Consider the following 16,408-nt stretch of genomic DNA (forward strand, 5'->3'; position numbering starts at 1 on the left):
GTAAGCTCAAAGTATTACCCTGGTCCACATTCTTTGTAACCGTCTTTGTAAACGAAAATAGTTTATTTTTTCATTGACAAAAAGTAACACCACAGCATTTAGTTGATCCGATCACGCAAGCCCAGGCCGCCTTCAAGGCCTCTGCCCTGCCGGTCGTGGTTGGCAATACACCTGGCCTTACAAACGAGCCAGTGGGGCCCGTTCAGCTCCGGGCTCATCGCCTGCGGCTCACGGCTTGCGAGCGTGCCCAATCCGTGCGATAACTCGGAAAACACCCGGCCACACTGTGCCGGAAACGACGCACTCTGGGAAGCCGCTATGCAGGCAAGGTCCCAAGATCCCCTGCGGCCGGACACTTCCCGCCCCCCAAAGAAAAGCACGCCAATCAGACGGCCGGAGACCGAGGACTCGCGGAGCAGACGACCACAATCACCATTACAAGAGCGATTGCGAACGTGCTTGTTTTCTCTCTTTGACCAACCCAGCTGCGACCCACCCGAAGGCAGGGAAGCACAAAAATTGCATGGAACTCATTCATGCTCCTCTCCACGGAAATCTTTAGTAAAAGGCGAAAGATTTGTACGAGATGAAAAGAAACCAGAGTGCATGGCTGATTAAGGCCATTTAAGGCCTTAATCTGGCAATTAAGGCCCACACCGATCCTGAGCCTCAGAACTCCGGGCGCAATTAAGGCCCAAACCAGTTCTGACCTTCAGAACTCCGGGCGCAATTAAGGCCCACACCAGTCCTGAACTTCACGGTAAGGGTCCAAAACCCGTTCAAAAACTCCACGCGCAATTAAGGCATAAACCAGCTTCGAACGCCTGTACACAATACCGCGGAACCCCTGCCAGACCAAATTCTGGGCTTACAGCAAACAACCCATTACATACACCGGTGTCTTCCCCGGGCCAGAGGAATTCAGAAACTCACGTTTACTCCGTCATCTCGGGCGATTCTCGCAGGGAGCAGAGATTTCCCAATCGGTCAGAGAGAGTCGGGACTTTTAAATAAAAGAGGAGTCCTTACCTCTTAGTTATGTGCGCGCTGACCATCTCTCCTGCCGATGGGAAGTTCTGCGCCTTCTGGAGCATCCGCCGACTACGCCAAATTTGTTGTAACAGAAGAAATAAGGTTCTTGATCCCGAGATGAAGTAAAACAGATGAGTTTATTGCATGCAAGGAACAATAAAGCCAAAGTCTTGTTTCCCGCAAGAAACAACAAAACCGAAGTATTGTTCCCCGTACTGTTACAAACTTTTGGGTTATATAGTGTTTTCTTCTCCGTTTCTGACGTCACTCGGTCTGATGGTAAAGAGGGGGGTTCATGGTATTTGGCCAGTTTACGATGTTCTGGACAAATGGTCAGTTTAACATTACACCCAGGGGGGTTCCTAGCTTGCATCTGCAATCCTTATCAGTTAACCCCCCTTTCCTGCCATAAACCCCAGTTTGTGACTTGAAAGTCTAAACCCCCTACAGAAAGGATTAAATTCAAACCCCCGTCTCCACATCTTTCTTCAGTATCTTAATAAAGTGAAGGAGCTGCCCCTTCGCCAAGGCGGTGTGGGGCAGAATGGACAACATAATGCAACTCCTGGAAACGAATGCGGTGCTCAGCTACCAGTACATTCTGCTGGGGCTGGCACCTACCGGACTGGACAGGGGGACGCAGTTCCTGATGTGGCTGCTGCTGTCCCTCACAAAGAAAGGCCTGTGGGACGCGAGAAACAATCTCATCCGGCACAACAACAAGTGGGGAGCGAGGGAGCTGGAAGAGAGGATCCTGGCGGACCTCAGGAGGAGGATGAAGCGCGACGTTGCTAAATGGGGTTTCCCCACGGCAAAGGAGCACTGGAAAGGCCTATGGACCCTGTACAGGGATTAATGGTTTACAGCAAGCGGTAGGGTTTGGAGGGACTCTCATAATAGCGCAAATCCGCCCACCCTTGCAAGGATTGATAACGGACAATCACCGCCGTTCCGCCGATGTTTTAATTTTGTGGAGTGTTATCGTGTGAGACGTTTCCCTTTGAGATGTGTTTTTTTTCGGAATAAAGTATATTTTATAAGAAAAAAAAAAGATTGTACCATAAAGATTTCCATGGAGAGGACTATGGTTTCCTGCAGGACTATGCCGGTAGGAGGACCAGGTTCCACAACTTCAAGGGGCTGTGTCGAGGCGATCCACAGTACTGTCAGGACCAGCCCTGGCAGTTTTAGGATTCCCATTCTGGAACATAGATGAGGCACATGGTACAGTTCCACTATAATTTTGAATATATTTTCCTAGCAGGACCTACAGTACAGTACCTAACTACCTGCAGCTACAAAGGGGCACCCCCCTCTTTGATCGGGTTTGGACGTTTAACCCTATTCTGTGTTCTCCGGCGCCATTTGAGGTGGGCGATACAACCGGAGGTGGTTGCGATGCACCCACTTGTAGACCAGAGATTGCCTTCCCTTCTCAATCTGAATTCGATAAGCTACCGGTGATACCTACCTTATCGACAATCTCGTGGGGTCCTGTCCAACTGGGTAAGAACTTCCGGGCCACCCCTGTGGGTTTGGCAAATTGGAAGTACAGGACCTTGTCTCCTACTTGGAGTTCCTGGTTAACTGCCTTTCGGTCATAGTATGCTTTCCTACCCTCTGCACTCCTTCCCAGATTGTTCTGGGCAAAAGCAAAGGTTGCCTGCAGATGTGCTCGCAGGTCTGACACATACTGATGGGCCGTAGCAGCCCCCGTCGTGCTCAGGTCCTCCACCCCATAAAGACAGTGTAGGGGAAGAGTCATCTTCCGACCTGTCATCATCTCAAAAGGTGGGACCCCCGTAGAGCAATGGGGCTTACCTCGGATGGCCATCAGAACCAGGGGCAGCTTAATGTCTCAGTCCCTACTGCTGTTGGAGACAAACTTTTTGAGCATACTAACCACCGTTCGGTTTGCCCTTTCTGCCTGGCCCGAGGATTGAGGGTGGTAGGAGATATGCAACTGGGTCTTGACCCCAAGCATATTCCACAGGGTTGCCATTACTGTAGCTGTGAAATGGGTTCCCCGATCTGAGACCACGGTCAGGGGGAATCCCCATCGACTGAACACATGGTTCACCAACAGCACTGCAGTTGTCTCTGCCGTGTCGTTGGGTGCTGAGAGGCACTCAATCCATTTTGTGAATGCACACGTAACAGTGAGGAAATATTTGTTCCCTCTGGATGACCTCACCAGTGGCCCCACCCAATCCATTTGAAGATTGGACCAGGTGAATGTCATGCCCTTTTTCTGGAGTGGTGCACGGTGCAAGGGCCGTGATGGTTGGAACTGGCTACACGTCAGACACCCCTTTACATACGCGGCGATGTCTTGGCCCATGTGAGGCCAGAATGCCACCTGCTGGATAGTGTCGTATGTAGCCTTGATTCCCCGGTGACCCCCACAGGGTTCGTCATGAGCGTGTTGGATCATGACCCCCCGATGACAGTGGGGAACTACCCACTTTGGGACACCTTGTGCAACTGGTACACAAACCAACAACCCCTTTATAATTTTTAGGTTGTCTTTCACCTCTGCCAGCTCCTTCAGCTCCAGAGACTGGCTCAGCACCTGCTCCGAAAGAGGTTGACGCACTGGGTCAGCGATATGCTGATACATTTGCCCAATTGCTGGGTCCTGTTTCTGCATTTCCGCAAGATCGGTGTTAAAACCCTGTGACCCAAGCACTACAGATTGAGGGTCAGCTCCGACATCCTGTCTAGCCCTGCTTCGGGTAACCGCCTTGACCTCAGCCACGAATTCTGGGGGTAGCCATTCCTGCTGGAACTGCCAGGGTTCACCCTCTAAGGCGCCAGATTTGGCCAACCGGTCGGCCTCATCATTCCCGTCTTTGTCGGGTCCCTTCACCTGGGAGTGTCCCTTCACCTTCCTCCAGTAAACCATCATTCCAGCCTCGGTCGTGAGCTTGTCACTGGCCAGGAACAACTCTTTGTTCTTTACTTCCTTGCCCCGGGCATTTTTCATGCCGTTACCCTTCCAATACGGAACGTGAGACACGAAGCTATGTCGGGCGTAGTTCGAGTCACTACAGATGACAAACTGTTTAAGGCCATGTGTCAGGGCCTGCTGGAGGGTGATCAGCACCCCAGCTACTTCCGCATACTGACTAGTCTTTGGTCCTAGCTTATAGCGGGTCGGCCCACAGGGAGTATTGTCTTGCCAGACTACTCCTACCCCTGCTAGCACCTGCTGTTCGTGGCGAAAAGAGCAACCGTCAACATAGGCCATGGGTAAGCCCTGGCCCACGTTCTCATCGTAGTACCGATGATTGTTCGGTAGCTCAGCAGCGGGAATTGTTTCTGGAGCTTCCATGTCAGTGTCACAGCCGTGACACACTTGGCCCAAAGCCAGGCCCTGTCCCAGGTACATTTTCTTGCTCTGTGCATAACGTACCTCTATCTCATAGCCTTGTAGGGCCATCATTCATGCCACAATCCTGCTATTTGACACCCTGCCCGCTTTCAGTCTCTGGCTATGCAGGAATGTCACAGGTTGGTGGCAGGTTTCGATGATGATCTTTTGTCCCCCAACATAACTACGGAAGTGTTCTACCGACCAGACCGTAGACAACAGGGCCTTCTCGCAGTCCAAGAACTTTTGCTCCACTGGGCTCAGGGCTCGACTGGCATATGCCACCACCCTTCACTCTTGGTTATATTCCTGACTCAGAGCAGCCCCAAGGCAGTGCTCTGAGAACCCTGCTTCAAGGTAGAAGACCTTATTTTTGTCAGGGTAGGCCAAGCTCGGCGCACTACCGAGTCTGCGCTTCAGCTCCATCACAGCCTGTTCTGGGGAAGGCCCCCACTCAAAGGGCACGTCTTTCTGCAACAGCTTGTGGAGGGGCCTTGCTATTTCAGCGTAATCCTCAATGAACTGCTGGGAATAATTACATACTCCCAGAAAGCTGCGCAGTTCAGACAGGTTAGTGGGCGACTTCATATTCTGGATAGCTTGGACTCTGCTGGACTGTGGCTGTATGCCTTGGGCTCCAACCAACAGTCCCACGTACTCCACTTGGGTCCTACACCACTGTCCCTTAGCCAGGGACAGTTTGGCCCCTGCACAGGAGAGCTGGGTCAACACATGCCTGATCTCGGCCATGTGTTCTTCCCAGGTCTGACTCCTCATCAGAATATCGTCCACATAGACCAGGTTGCCCCTGGCGGCTGCATCACTCATGGCTTTGTGCAGAAATATGTTGAACTCCGCTGGGGAGTTGGAATACCCAAAGGGGCATCGATTCCAGGTGAACTGCCTGTTTCCAAAGGAAAAGGCCAGTTTGTACTGGTCTGTTGGTTCTACCTTAAGGGTCCAGAACCCATTGGCCACATCCACTGTGGTGAAATATTTCGCTGTTGTCACCTTGGATAACTCCTGATCTAGGTAGATCATTGGCCATCGTGACAAAGGAACCTGTTTATTCAGCTGCCGGTAGTCAATGGTCAGACGCCATTTACCATTGGGTTTCAGCACCGGCCACAGTGGGGAGTTATAAGTGGAGTTACACTCCCTTATGATCTGACGCTCTAGTAGAGCATCCAACGTCTGCTTTATGGACTCGTATGCCGTGAGGGGAATGCGATACTGCCTGACATAGGTTGGGCGGGCGCCAGGGGCCGTTGGAATGCGCACTGTGTTCAAATCCGTCACCCCGCAGTCATAGGCGTCCCGTGCAAACACTTCCCGGAAATCCTGGAAATTCTGACGCAGCTGCTGACGCTGGCTTTCCGTTTCCAGGGCATCTGCCTTGCCAACCTGTTCCTGTACCTGCTCTAGGAACCCCGCTTTTGACGGCATGGCGGTATCCCGGGTCGTACTCTCGGCTGAGTGGTCCATCGGAACACCTGCGTGTACTGTGTACACAACCATCTCATCCTTATCGCTAAGGTCCACCCTGCACACCTCCTGGTTGCAGAATCCCTCTATTGGCATAATTGCAATCATCCGCCGGGGGTAGGTGTAGTACACCTGCTCGGTTCCCCCCTCCCTGGCCAAGGGACCAGGGAGCTGCCCCAGTACTGGGATGGCTAGTTCGAAATCATAGAAACCATTGTCAATTACCAGTCCCATGTCAGTGCGAGCAGGGATTTTGACATCTTGTTTTGCTATGTTCTGCACCAACAGGCAGGTGGCTCGGCCATTCCGTTCCAGTCTGGGGGTACAACAGACTGCTAGGTTCAGTCTGATAAACTGAGCTGATGGTTGGAAGAAAACCATCTCAGCGTCCATTCTCTGTCCCTTCTTTAGGACAAGGCGTACTGGAAACCCTGCTGTTGACGCAGGAACGATCAGGTCCGATTCGTTTACTACCTGGCAGGCCTGAGGAATCGTCTGACCTGACCGAATGTTCTCGGGGTCACCGCTTAGAGAGTGGGCATCTGGGTCCACCCGTGTCCACAGCACACTGTTTACTGTGTCCAGCTGGGCGCCCAGTCGAACCAATAGGTACTTCCAATAGGAAGTAGTGAGCAAACTTCCTTTTTCCGATGGAGATGGAAGCTACACAGCTTCCTTTGCTCCAAATGGACCTATGAGATGGGGGTGCCCACCACAGAACCTGTGACTGCGTCACCAGGGTCACTTGACAGCTTGGCGACAGGTCCTCGAACAGACCTTCACTGATTATGGACTTCTCAGAGCTGAGGCTAAGAATTACATCATCAACCTGCACTTCTGCCACCTGGACCCCCTCCCACCACCATGGGGTGGTATTCCTGGACCCCCTGAGGTACCAGGGTGCACAGAAAGGACTCCCATTCATTACCGGACAGGGAGATCCACTCTTCTTCAGGGATGAAAAGGGGGTGTGCTTTACCTGGCGGGTCAAGCAGCTGCTTGGAGCACTGCTCCTGTAGTTGGGAGACCGTGGGAGTGCTGGCCTGGGCAGGACTTCCCTGTAGTTTTGGAAAGCAAGAAGAGACATTTATTCTCGTCCAGAGGAACCAGGAGGAACCTCCAACTCAGCTATAGTGTTCAGTGGGCACTGTGTGATCACAGCATAACCACTGAATCCCCCTTTTTGCTGTGCAACAGGCTTAGGGTTTTTGACCTGAGCCCACAATTTTCCACGCTGGCAGTCCACCAGAGGCTCCAGCCTGTCAAGCAGGTCTTGGCCAATGAGTAGTGGCTCTGTTTTAAACCTAGAGATGTAAACAGGATGCACCACGTTCATTGGCCCGAAGCTAAGTGCCACCCACACTCGGTGTGTGATCCTGGCATGATCCTGGGTATAGCTGGAAATATCTATCTTACACGGTTCTACCTTAAGTCTGATGCCTTTTCCTTTCGCTACTCGTTTGAGCTCGCTGAGTAGATCGGCTGACATCAAACTAATTTCAGCCCCAGTGTCAATCAGTGCTTCTCTATCTAAGACGTTTTCAAGAGAAACCTTGATATAAATACGCCTTGCTTTGCCTTTCTGGCTGAGATTCCCTAAGAATTGTTGGAAGCCTGCCTCTTCTTTGACTTCAGGGGCGGGGTCAGCGCCCAACTCAGAGTCACAGCCTTCTTCCAGGCAGGAACCCTCCCACCCAATCAGATAGACTGAGGGAGGGGCTTGGGACGGATCCCCGCCTCCTCCAGTGAGAAGGGGCGTGGTCCCCCTAAGCTCATTCACACTTCCGGCATTCGGTGCGGAAGGTTTACCCTGTCCTGATCTCTCAGGCAGGGCTTGTTCAAGCCTGGCCAGGCGGGCTGCAGTCGACTCCCTTCGTCCAGTCTTATGATAGACTCTGCCTGAGCCCTTGCCTTCCCCGTAGCGCTCACGGTGGCTCTGACGCTTAGTGCGGTCCTGCCTGCCTATTTTGCGCCGGGGCTTAGCGAGCTCAGGAACCTCAGCTGCCTCGAGCTGAGGCGAGTCGTCAACCCTGCTGGCTTTAGTGGCGAACACGGCCGTTTTAGCAGGTTTTCGCTCTGAGGAAGCAGAGACTTCAGCTCCCCAGGCTTTTTGAGCCAACCTTCTAATGTCAGCCATTTTCATCGCTTTTGCATCAGTGTGCATCACAATCATTTTCCTGACTGAGGGATGCAGATTAGCAATGAATAAACCTTTGAAATTCACATTCTCTTCGCAACCCTCTTCATTCCGCCCTGCAAAATAAGTGCGCCTAAGCCTCTGATAATAGTCGCGAGGGGCTTCAGCTTTTTCGTGCTTAATATGGTGCACAGCGGCCACGGCAGCTATGGGATCGATAAAAGCCGAAAATTCTCCGATCATTGCCTGACACAGCTCCTCAAAGCTATTACAGACCTCCGGTCCTTGTCTAGACATCCACGCAGGGCAGTCGTTGCTCCGAGGGGATCTACCAGCAGTCCGGCTGGCTGGTAGAAAGTCTCTATGCACAGAGTGGGACCGCGAGTCCTCACAAGTCACTCTTGTGCCTGGGAAGAAGCTGGTTCGTTCCCGGTCCAGCACTGCTTCTGAATAAGCTATTCAGGTTGTCTATGAGGGTCCAGCTGTAGGGTCCAACTGTCCAACACAAACACAATCTGTAGCGTTTAGCGTGACATAGTCTTGCAGGCATCGTGCTGTCTCACTGCAATACTATACCGCTGGAGGAAACAGTCCATCTGGCCATGAAACTCATTTGAACGTCTAGCTACAGCAACTAACAATATCATGATTTATTCAGGATTTGTGGAATCAGCACGTCCCGGAGACAGCTTCCGAAATCGTGAGCATTCTCTGGTGGTGTCCTGCAGGGCTTTTGCGGGTGTGTGTTGGTGGTATAGTGGTGAGCATAGCTGCCTTCCAAGCAGTTGACCTGGGTTCGATTCCCGGCCAACGCAGTGGCGATTGGTTTTAAATGCTGTCATGAGCCTTGGATTGTGAATAGCAAAGTGAAGCCTTTTGAAAGAGCCAAAGCACTGCAAAACGGAATTGAAGGAGAATCTTAAAGGGGATTCTGAGCGGTGTCTGCATACACGCAGTCCGATACGGGTGCTGAAAGCTTGAGCTACTCTCAATGTCATGCTGCCTTTCCCCGGAGTAAATCTGTTACATTGAAAGAATGCTTCTGGCAGGTTCAAAAAGGGACCCTTGTTAATTGGAGAAATCAATGATTTCGAATGAATTCTGTATGCGTTAAAAGACAGCTATACACAGAAAACATGCAGGACACTGCTCATGATGTCTCAGTGCGTTTTTCCAAGCCATCTGACAAAGCCCGCCCACTGAAAACTGCAGCAGATCGTGTAAAGACGTTCAACTTTGTAACTACTGCACGCACAGGAAGCAGAATAAATTCCTCTTTTCAAACTGTCAAAGGTTTGCTTTGCGAACGCTGCAGGACATCGCACAATCTCTTTTGAACGGGGACAAACCATTTCTTATGGGGCGCAGTAAGTACAGACGTTTAAAAAGCTCCACTCATGCCGACGATGCAGCATGAAGAAGCGCAACCTAACTTTTGACAGACAAAAGCCGGGCGCCGCTACGAGCAATATGAAATCAAACTGACAGCACACGGCGTTTCGCGCTAACTCAAAAGTGATCTCGACAGACGCTGTTCTCTGCATAACGCTGAAAGAGCTAAAGAGCGTTTCTGTTGAGACGTAACAAGCTCGTTTCTTTCTACCATGATGTCACCATGACCAAATCTGTCTTTAAACACCTTGCTCAGTCTCTGACGAGACTATCAAAAATTGCTTTCGCCGATTGTATTGCAAACCGGCGGAAGCGGGGTATTGGGAAAAGTTTTCAACTAGCAATAATCGCGCCTCGGCTAAACCTCACAGGCTACGATACTGCCACTGCGCAAAGCTGACGGTTGCCAGGCAACCGCGGGGATCCTATGGAAATCGTTATCGATCGTCTCATGGCATGTCGTTGCGGTAACGCTTCATATTTGTCGTCTTCTTCTTCTTCTAGCTTGAGGTTTTGAAGAATTTCATGACAGACAAGGGCTCCGTTGGGAACAAAGGGCGTTGTGAGAAAACCGTTGCTTATTTTCAGCAGCAGAAATACAACCCTTTAAATACAAGATGACAGAACAATGACGAAGGGCGTGCCGGGAGGAACTCATGCACTACAGAGGAAAGGGGGCGGGCACGTACAGTTCACATTCAAGCCACAAGTACTCTTCTCGGATGTTACACAAACAAATCCTAACGTCTTGAAAGCATTGCAGCATGTTTGTGTCCCACTTCCCGTGGCTGCAGGACGACTGACACGAACGGACAAACACAATCTGTGGCGTTTAGCGTGACATAGTCTTGCAGGCATCGTGCTGTCTCACTGCAATACTATACCGCTGGAGGAAACAGCCCGGGTTCGATGAGCCTTGGAATGTGACTAGGAAAGTGAAGCCTTTTGAAAGAGGTAAAACACTGCTCAAAGGAACTGAGGGAGAATCTTACAGGGGATTCTGAGCGGTGTCTAAATAAATAAATTCTTCAGTGTCTGCGGATGGCATTTTGCAGCTGGAAACAGATGTCGACGCTTTTTGAACAGAGCACCAAAAAAGCGTCTTTTTTGAAGGTACAGGTATTGAGCATTGGTGGTTCAGTGGAAGAATTCTTGCCTGCCAAGTAAGAGGCTCGGGTTCGATTCCTGGCCAATGCAGTGGCTTTTGCATGCTCACCACTATACCACCAACACACGCCCACAGGATCCCAGCAGGACACCACCAGAGAATGCTCACGATTTCGGAAGCTGTCTCCGGGATGTTCTGATTCCACACATCCTGAATAAATCATGATATTGTTAGTTGCTGTAGCTAGACGTTCAAATGAGTTTCATGGCCAGATGGACTGTTTCCTCCAGTGGTATAGTATTGCAGTGAGACAGCACGATGCCTGCAAGACTATGTCACGCTAAACGCCACAGATTGTGTTTGTCCAAATTTGAACTTTCACAATAGCATGCTAGCAGACAAATGCGCCTCAGAGGACTTAAGGCTGGCTGTTATATGCTGGAATTACCTTTTTTTGACGCTCTTACGAATGCGATGTCAACGAAAACAGAACAAAGCACAAAAAAACCCTCAAGTCCTGCAGTTGGATAGAATGCCGTTACACGTCCAAGCCGTATTTGACTTCATCCTACCATTGCAACACGGGGCGTATATGGAAACGAACACACGCTACGAATTGTCTCTAATCAGTCCCTACAGTTGTAAGGCGCCTGGAAGCATGCACCCCCATCATTAATCTTTGCGCATCTGTGCAAGGTAAACTCTGGAGCAGTCTTTGAAACGGCTCAAAGGAAACACGTGATTGATTCCATGTGCATCTGGGGTTCATATCTTATTTACATTTAATTCAAGGGAAAGGCTTGGGTCAGTTTCAGACGGCCTCCAACAGCGAGATTCAAGCGCCCCACCTTCAGCCCAATCTGCGCCACCAGAACGCCAACGGCTCCTCTGCGCTCCGGGGTGCGGTTGTGACCCCGTAACCTAAAGTGTTGGTGGCAGACAAATGGAGACTAACAGGTGACGTCCTAGGACATGACTACATTGTGACACTCGGTGGGGATGGTGACCATTGCTTGGAAAAGAGTGCGAGGCCCCTTTAGAAAAACATTTTGTTAACAGGCATTCTGCCTCAGCCTAAACACCTATAGCTTGAAAAGCGCATGCTATTAGACAGGCACCTCTGCAAGACCTTAAGAGTCTCTTAAACTAGTGATAGTAAGGTGTTCCCAATGGGCGATGTTCGGCTTTCAAATCATCTCTCCTTGGAAGCGCCGAGATGCAGCTGTTTAAGGCTTAGAAGCACCTGACTGTTTCACTACCTAGCTGATCACTGTCAGTCAGGGAGCTCAGAGGTGAAAAGCCTGTCTGAGAGACAATTCGCCGTCGATCAGTTCAATATGTTCCGTACCAGCTCGGCGCACCTGAGATCATCTTGGTAGCCGTGTAGCTCAGATGATTGAGAGCGTGTGTGTGTGTACCACCGTGATTGGATGCCGGTCCTTCTCAGGTCACAGTAAACCTTCTGCTGCCTAACTTCCCTTATTTTTGGGGATCCCTTTGAAAAAGCAAAGGAAAAAAAAACTGTCTCTTCATCAGCGTGATCAACCTCACCCAGTGTGGCGCAGTGGCCTAATGGCTAAGGCACTGGCACTCTAAGCCAGGGATTGTGGGTTCGAGTCCCATCTGGGGTGCTCCTGTCCCCTTTTGAGAGTACAAATGTCCTTGCAATTTGCGAAGCTACAACCCCACCTTACTCAGTGAGCGGCTCTGCTTTTCTCTCACATACAGTTGGAAGAAAAACTTTTGTAAACAGCCCTTCGGAATGATGTGGATTTCTGCATGAATGGCTCCTAACATGTGATCTTATCTTTATCTAAGTCATAATAATCAATAAAGAGAGTCTGATTTAACAAACAACACACGCCCAACATTTGACATTGCTGTTTTAACAAATGTTTTAAACAATCAAGGTCATTGATGGAAAAAGTACGTGAACCCTTATATTAAGGAGCTAGTGGAACCTCCTTTATTGACAAAAACCTCAACCCCCACTTTCTGTAGCGGCTGGTCAGACCTGAGCAGCGGTTAGGAGGTATTTTGGCCTATTCCTCTATGCAAAACTGTTTCAGTTCATGTATATTTTTGGGATGTCTTGCGCTGAACGGCCTGCTTCAGATCATGCCACAGCACTTCAATGGGATTGGGGTCAGGACTCTTACTTGGCCATCCCAAAATACGGAATTTCTTCTGTTTCAGCCACTCTGTTGTTGATGTACTCCTTTATTTTTGTCATGCTGCATGACCCAGCGTCTTTCGAGTTTTAGATCACAGGCAGACACCCTGACATTCTGCTGTAGAATTTCCTGATACATCTTGGAATTCATCGGTCCCTCGATGATTGCAAGCCGTACAGCCTCCGCCATGCTTCCCAGGTGGGATGAGGTTTTGGAGTTGGTATGCAGTGTTTTGTTATCTCCAAACATAACGCTGTGCACATTTACCAACAAGTTCAACTTTTGTCACGTCTGTCCACAGAACATTGTTCCAGGAGTTGCTGTGGAACATCCATGTGGTCTTTAGCAAACTTGAGAGGGGCAGTGGTGGTTTTTTTGTTGGGGAGAGCAGTGGTTTCCTCCGTGGTGACCTCGGATGATCACCACTCCTGTTCAGATTTCTTCTTATGGTGGACTCATGAACACAGACGTAAGACAAAGTCAACCACCTGTTCGCTAGATCCCATCCCCACTCAGCTAGTCAAAGATTCCCTCGAAGGACTGGCAGGACCTATAATTAGTATGATGAATGCATCGCTTGCGTCAGGTGTTGTACCTGATCAATTTAAGGTAGCAGTTGTTAGACCGCTCCTTAAGAAGTCAAATTTGGATCCACAAGTTCTTAACAACTACAGGCCTGTCTCAAAGGTCCCATTTCAATCTAAAAGTCTTGAGAGAATAGTTGTTGCCCAACGTCAATCGTATCTGGATTCAAATAATATAATTGAGAAATTTCAGTCTGGTTTCTGAAACTGCATTAACGAGAGTCGTAAATGATATTCTCTTAGCTACTGATGCGGGGAATGCAACAGTGCTTGTGCTTCTAGATCTTAGAGCTGCCTTTGACACGGTTGACCTCTCTGTTTTGTTACACAGGCTTGAGTTTGAGGTTGGCTTATCTGGAACCGTCCTTCAGTGGTTTACTTCACATTTTACTCATCGTTTTCATTATGTTCAAATATCTAATAATTGTACTGCTTCATCAACGTCACCAGTTCAATTTGGGGTACCAGATGGATCAGTGCCGGGACCAATATTGCTCTCTCTCTCTACATGCTGCTGCTAGGTAGGATAATAAGAAAAAATAATATGAACTTTCATTCATATGCTGATGACACTCAAATAAACATTTTGTTTCCACCAAATGACAACTCTTCTATTATCACTTTAGTTAAATGCATTAATGAAGGAAAGACTTGGATGTGTGAAAACTTTTTGTAACTCAACTCTGAGAAAACTGAGGATCTGTTGATCGGAGGCAACAATACTTAAGAATTCCTTAAGAAGAATAGATCTCGGCCCACCATCCCAATGCCTCCATCTCAAAACAGCAACCTCCCACTGCCCTTAGTCTGCAAGGCAGTCCTTTCAAGTGCGATGATGACGCCGGGACCTTCGTTGCCTATTGTACGAGCTGAACTTTTGTGCTCATCAATTCAACGCTCTTTCCATCAACTCATCTTGTCTTTTGACGCTTCGTGTTTTGTGCTCCTTTGACTATCGGCATATCGGGTGACTGCAAACACTGAAGTTCTTGCTTACGGAGTGTGGAACAGTGTTTTCAAGTGATCGCTGTTCTGTCATGTTGACGCCGAGTGAATCTTTCTTTGGCAACATGGGCAGGCTGACAGCAAAAGTAATGGCAAATTTCTTGACTTATTTCTGAATATGAATGTTCTTTAGAAAAGGGATGCGGCGTTGCTTCTCCCCCGTGTAAAGGTCACGCATTCCAGACGTGGTTATGAGCGAACAGTTGCCGCAAGTGTTTGAAAAGAGCAAGCAGCCATGCCCCGTGTGAGGATCAAACTCAGGACCTTCAGATAAAGAGACTGATGCGCTACCAACTACGCCAACGAGGCCAGCTGCAGTGCACAGCCGGAAAGTTTGCCTCATATGGATTTCAGTCGCCCGTTCCCTAATCTTCAGACGCCCTCTGCTGGATGTTGCATTTGCCTTTTGATCTCACCGATACTTTTTTGGTCTGTTTCTGTTGCGAGTCTGTTTTTCAGATCTCACCTAGCACAAGTCTCTCTGGCTGAAGTGGCCTCTCTGCTTCAGCATCGTGCCCTCACTCAGCCATTAAAAACGTCACTCGGACTTCTGACATGCTGACATGAAATGTCAAGAGAGAGTGGCGGAGACGCTTAAGGCAGAGAGAAGATGAAGAGGGGGCGTGGCTGTGAAATGATTGACAGCTGCATGACGCTCTCCATGCAAGGTGTGACCACAGGCTAAAGGACACCTTCCGGCACATCAAGCTCTAAGCACACACCTGGAGGACGTGGGAAACGATCCCGCTACCTCTCGCATGCAAAGCGAGCGCCGTACCATGCAAGCTAACCCCCCTCGCTGGGGCTCATGCCTCGGTGTCGCCTAGTGCCGCTTGTTCCCCTCTTACCGGGTGCAGTTCACTGCCCTTCGTCTGCAAGGCAGTCGTGTAATTGCGGCTTTCTTGACTTATTGATGAAGGTCTGACTGGACGAGCGAATGACGCCTCTCCCCCGTCCTCAAGCTCGCTGACAGGATAAAATAGAAAGTGCTGCTGTGGCTCATTGGTTTAGGGGTATGATTCTCACTTAGGGTGTGGGAGGTCCCGGGTTCAACTCCCGGCTGAGCCCTTGTGTGCTCTTTTTGTCCTCGTGACTGGGAACTGATATCCACATCACCTTGCAGCATCTGCTTATGGCAAATGATGGAATGTGACTAATGACTGAACGAGCCTGGTGAATACTCATCACGTGGCACAATGAGAGCGTGCAGTCAGCTGTCCAAGGCAGCAACCTCATTGCTCGTTCAAAAGAACACGTACTGAAAACTCATCACCACTATGTCGTAAATGAGCACCGCAATCGCTTGTTGTCATGCGTCCTTACTTGGGAAATGCAGAAGCAAAAACTGCCCTCTCTCAGCCACCGAAACGTGTGCGGCTCGCCTTGCACTCTCTGCGCCTCGCATATTTATGGAGCTGTCTGCTCTTCTTTCTGTTGAAGTACGCAAGTTACGGGGCGTACTGCAGACTATGATGTGCTCAATGACAGCTTTCAAGATTTGAAAACTATGAGCTTGATGGCTCAAGTCGAACGAATGTGGTTGTTACGCAATTGATGATCAAACGCACATATTCTAACGATTCGTGAGAGTATGTTCTAAAGATCCTTGGCTCAATCCCGGGTTTCGGCATTTTGTTTCATCGCTCCCTTTGTTCCTCTCTCCAGCGCCCCCTGCCTAAAATGACGCGTCCCTTTCTCAGCCCGAAACGCAAGCGATACACCAGCAGCAAATACTACAGGTTTCCGTAGTGTAGTGGTTATCACGTTCGCCTAACACGCGAAAGGTCCCCGGTTCGAGACCGGGTGGAAACAGCCTCGATTTGCACGCTCCTGTACTTCACAGAGGTATTGAGCGACCGGTCATTTGTTCCCAATGTATTTCCGGTGCCTTCATGCACTCTTGTACCAAACGCACGTTCCTTCTCTACGCGGAGCCGATCATTTGCAATTGGGCTGTGCCGACAGACCAGGACGAGCTCTGTCGGCTCAAAAGCAGCGCAGGACCTGCAAGAACAACAGAAAGATTAGCATCCAGCGGGGGCTTCTTAGTGAGCCCAAGATCTCATCAAGAATCGGCTCCAGCAACAGGGCTGGGCGCATTGTTCCATTCTCCGACCA

At 49.8% G+C, this 16,408-nt stretch overlaps 5 non-coding genes across 5 annotated transcripts; 2 read left to right on the forward strand and 3 right to left on the reverse strand.

The window, feature by feature from the left end:
• Positions 1-492: 492 nt before the first annotated feature.
• LOC148633718 (U5 spliceosomal RNA) lies at positions 493-606 on the reverse strand. The gene has a single exon (XR_015933910.1). It is a non-coding gene; the product is annotated as a U5 spliceosomal RNA (small nuclear RNA).
• An 8,164-nt stretch (positions 607-8,770) lies between these two features.
• On the forward strand, positions 8,771-8,842 carry trnag-ucc (transfer RNA glycine (anticodon UCC)). Its single transcript has one exon. It is a non-coding gene; the product is annotated as a tRNA-Gly (tRNA).
• An 833-nt stretch (positions 8,843-9,675) lies between these two features.
• Positions 9,676-9,817, reverse strand: LOC148633720 (U4 spliceosomal RNA). Its single transcript, XR_015933931.1, has one exon. It is a non-coding gene; the product is annotated as a U4 spliceosomal RNA (small nuclear RNA).
• Positions 9,818-14,526: 4,709 nt separating this feature from the next.
• trnak-cuu (transfer RNA lysine (anticodon CUU)) lies at positions 14,527-14,599 on the reverse strand. Its single transcript has one exon. It is a non-coding gene; the product is annotated as a tRNA-Lys (tRNA).
• Positions 14,600-16,029: 1,430 nt separating this feature from the next.
• trnav-aac (transfer RNA valine (anticodon AAC)) lies at positions 16,030-16,102 on the forward strand. The gene has a single exon. It is a non-coding gene; the product is annotated as a tRNA-Val (tRNA).
• The last annotated feature ends 306 nt before the right edge of the window (positions 16,103-16,408 follow it).

Source organism: Lepisosteus platostomus, unplaced genomic scaffold (genome assembly GCF_059453375.1).
Source record: "Lepisosteus platostomus isolate fLepPlt1 unplaced genomic scaffold, fLepPlt1.hap1 Scaffold_46_H1, whole genome shotgun sequence".
Taxonomy (NCBI): domain Eukaryota; kingdom Metazoa; phylum Chordata; class Actinopteri; order Semionotiformes; family Lepisosteidae; genus Lepisosteus; species Lepisosteus platostomus.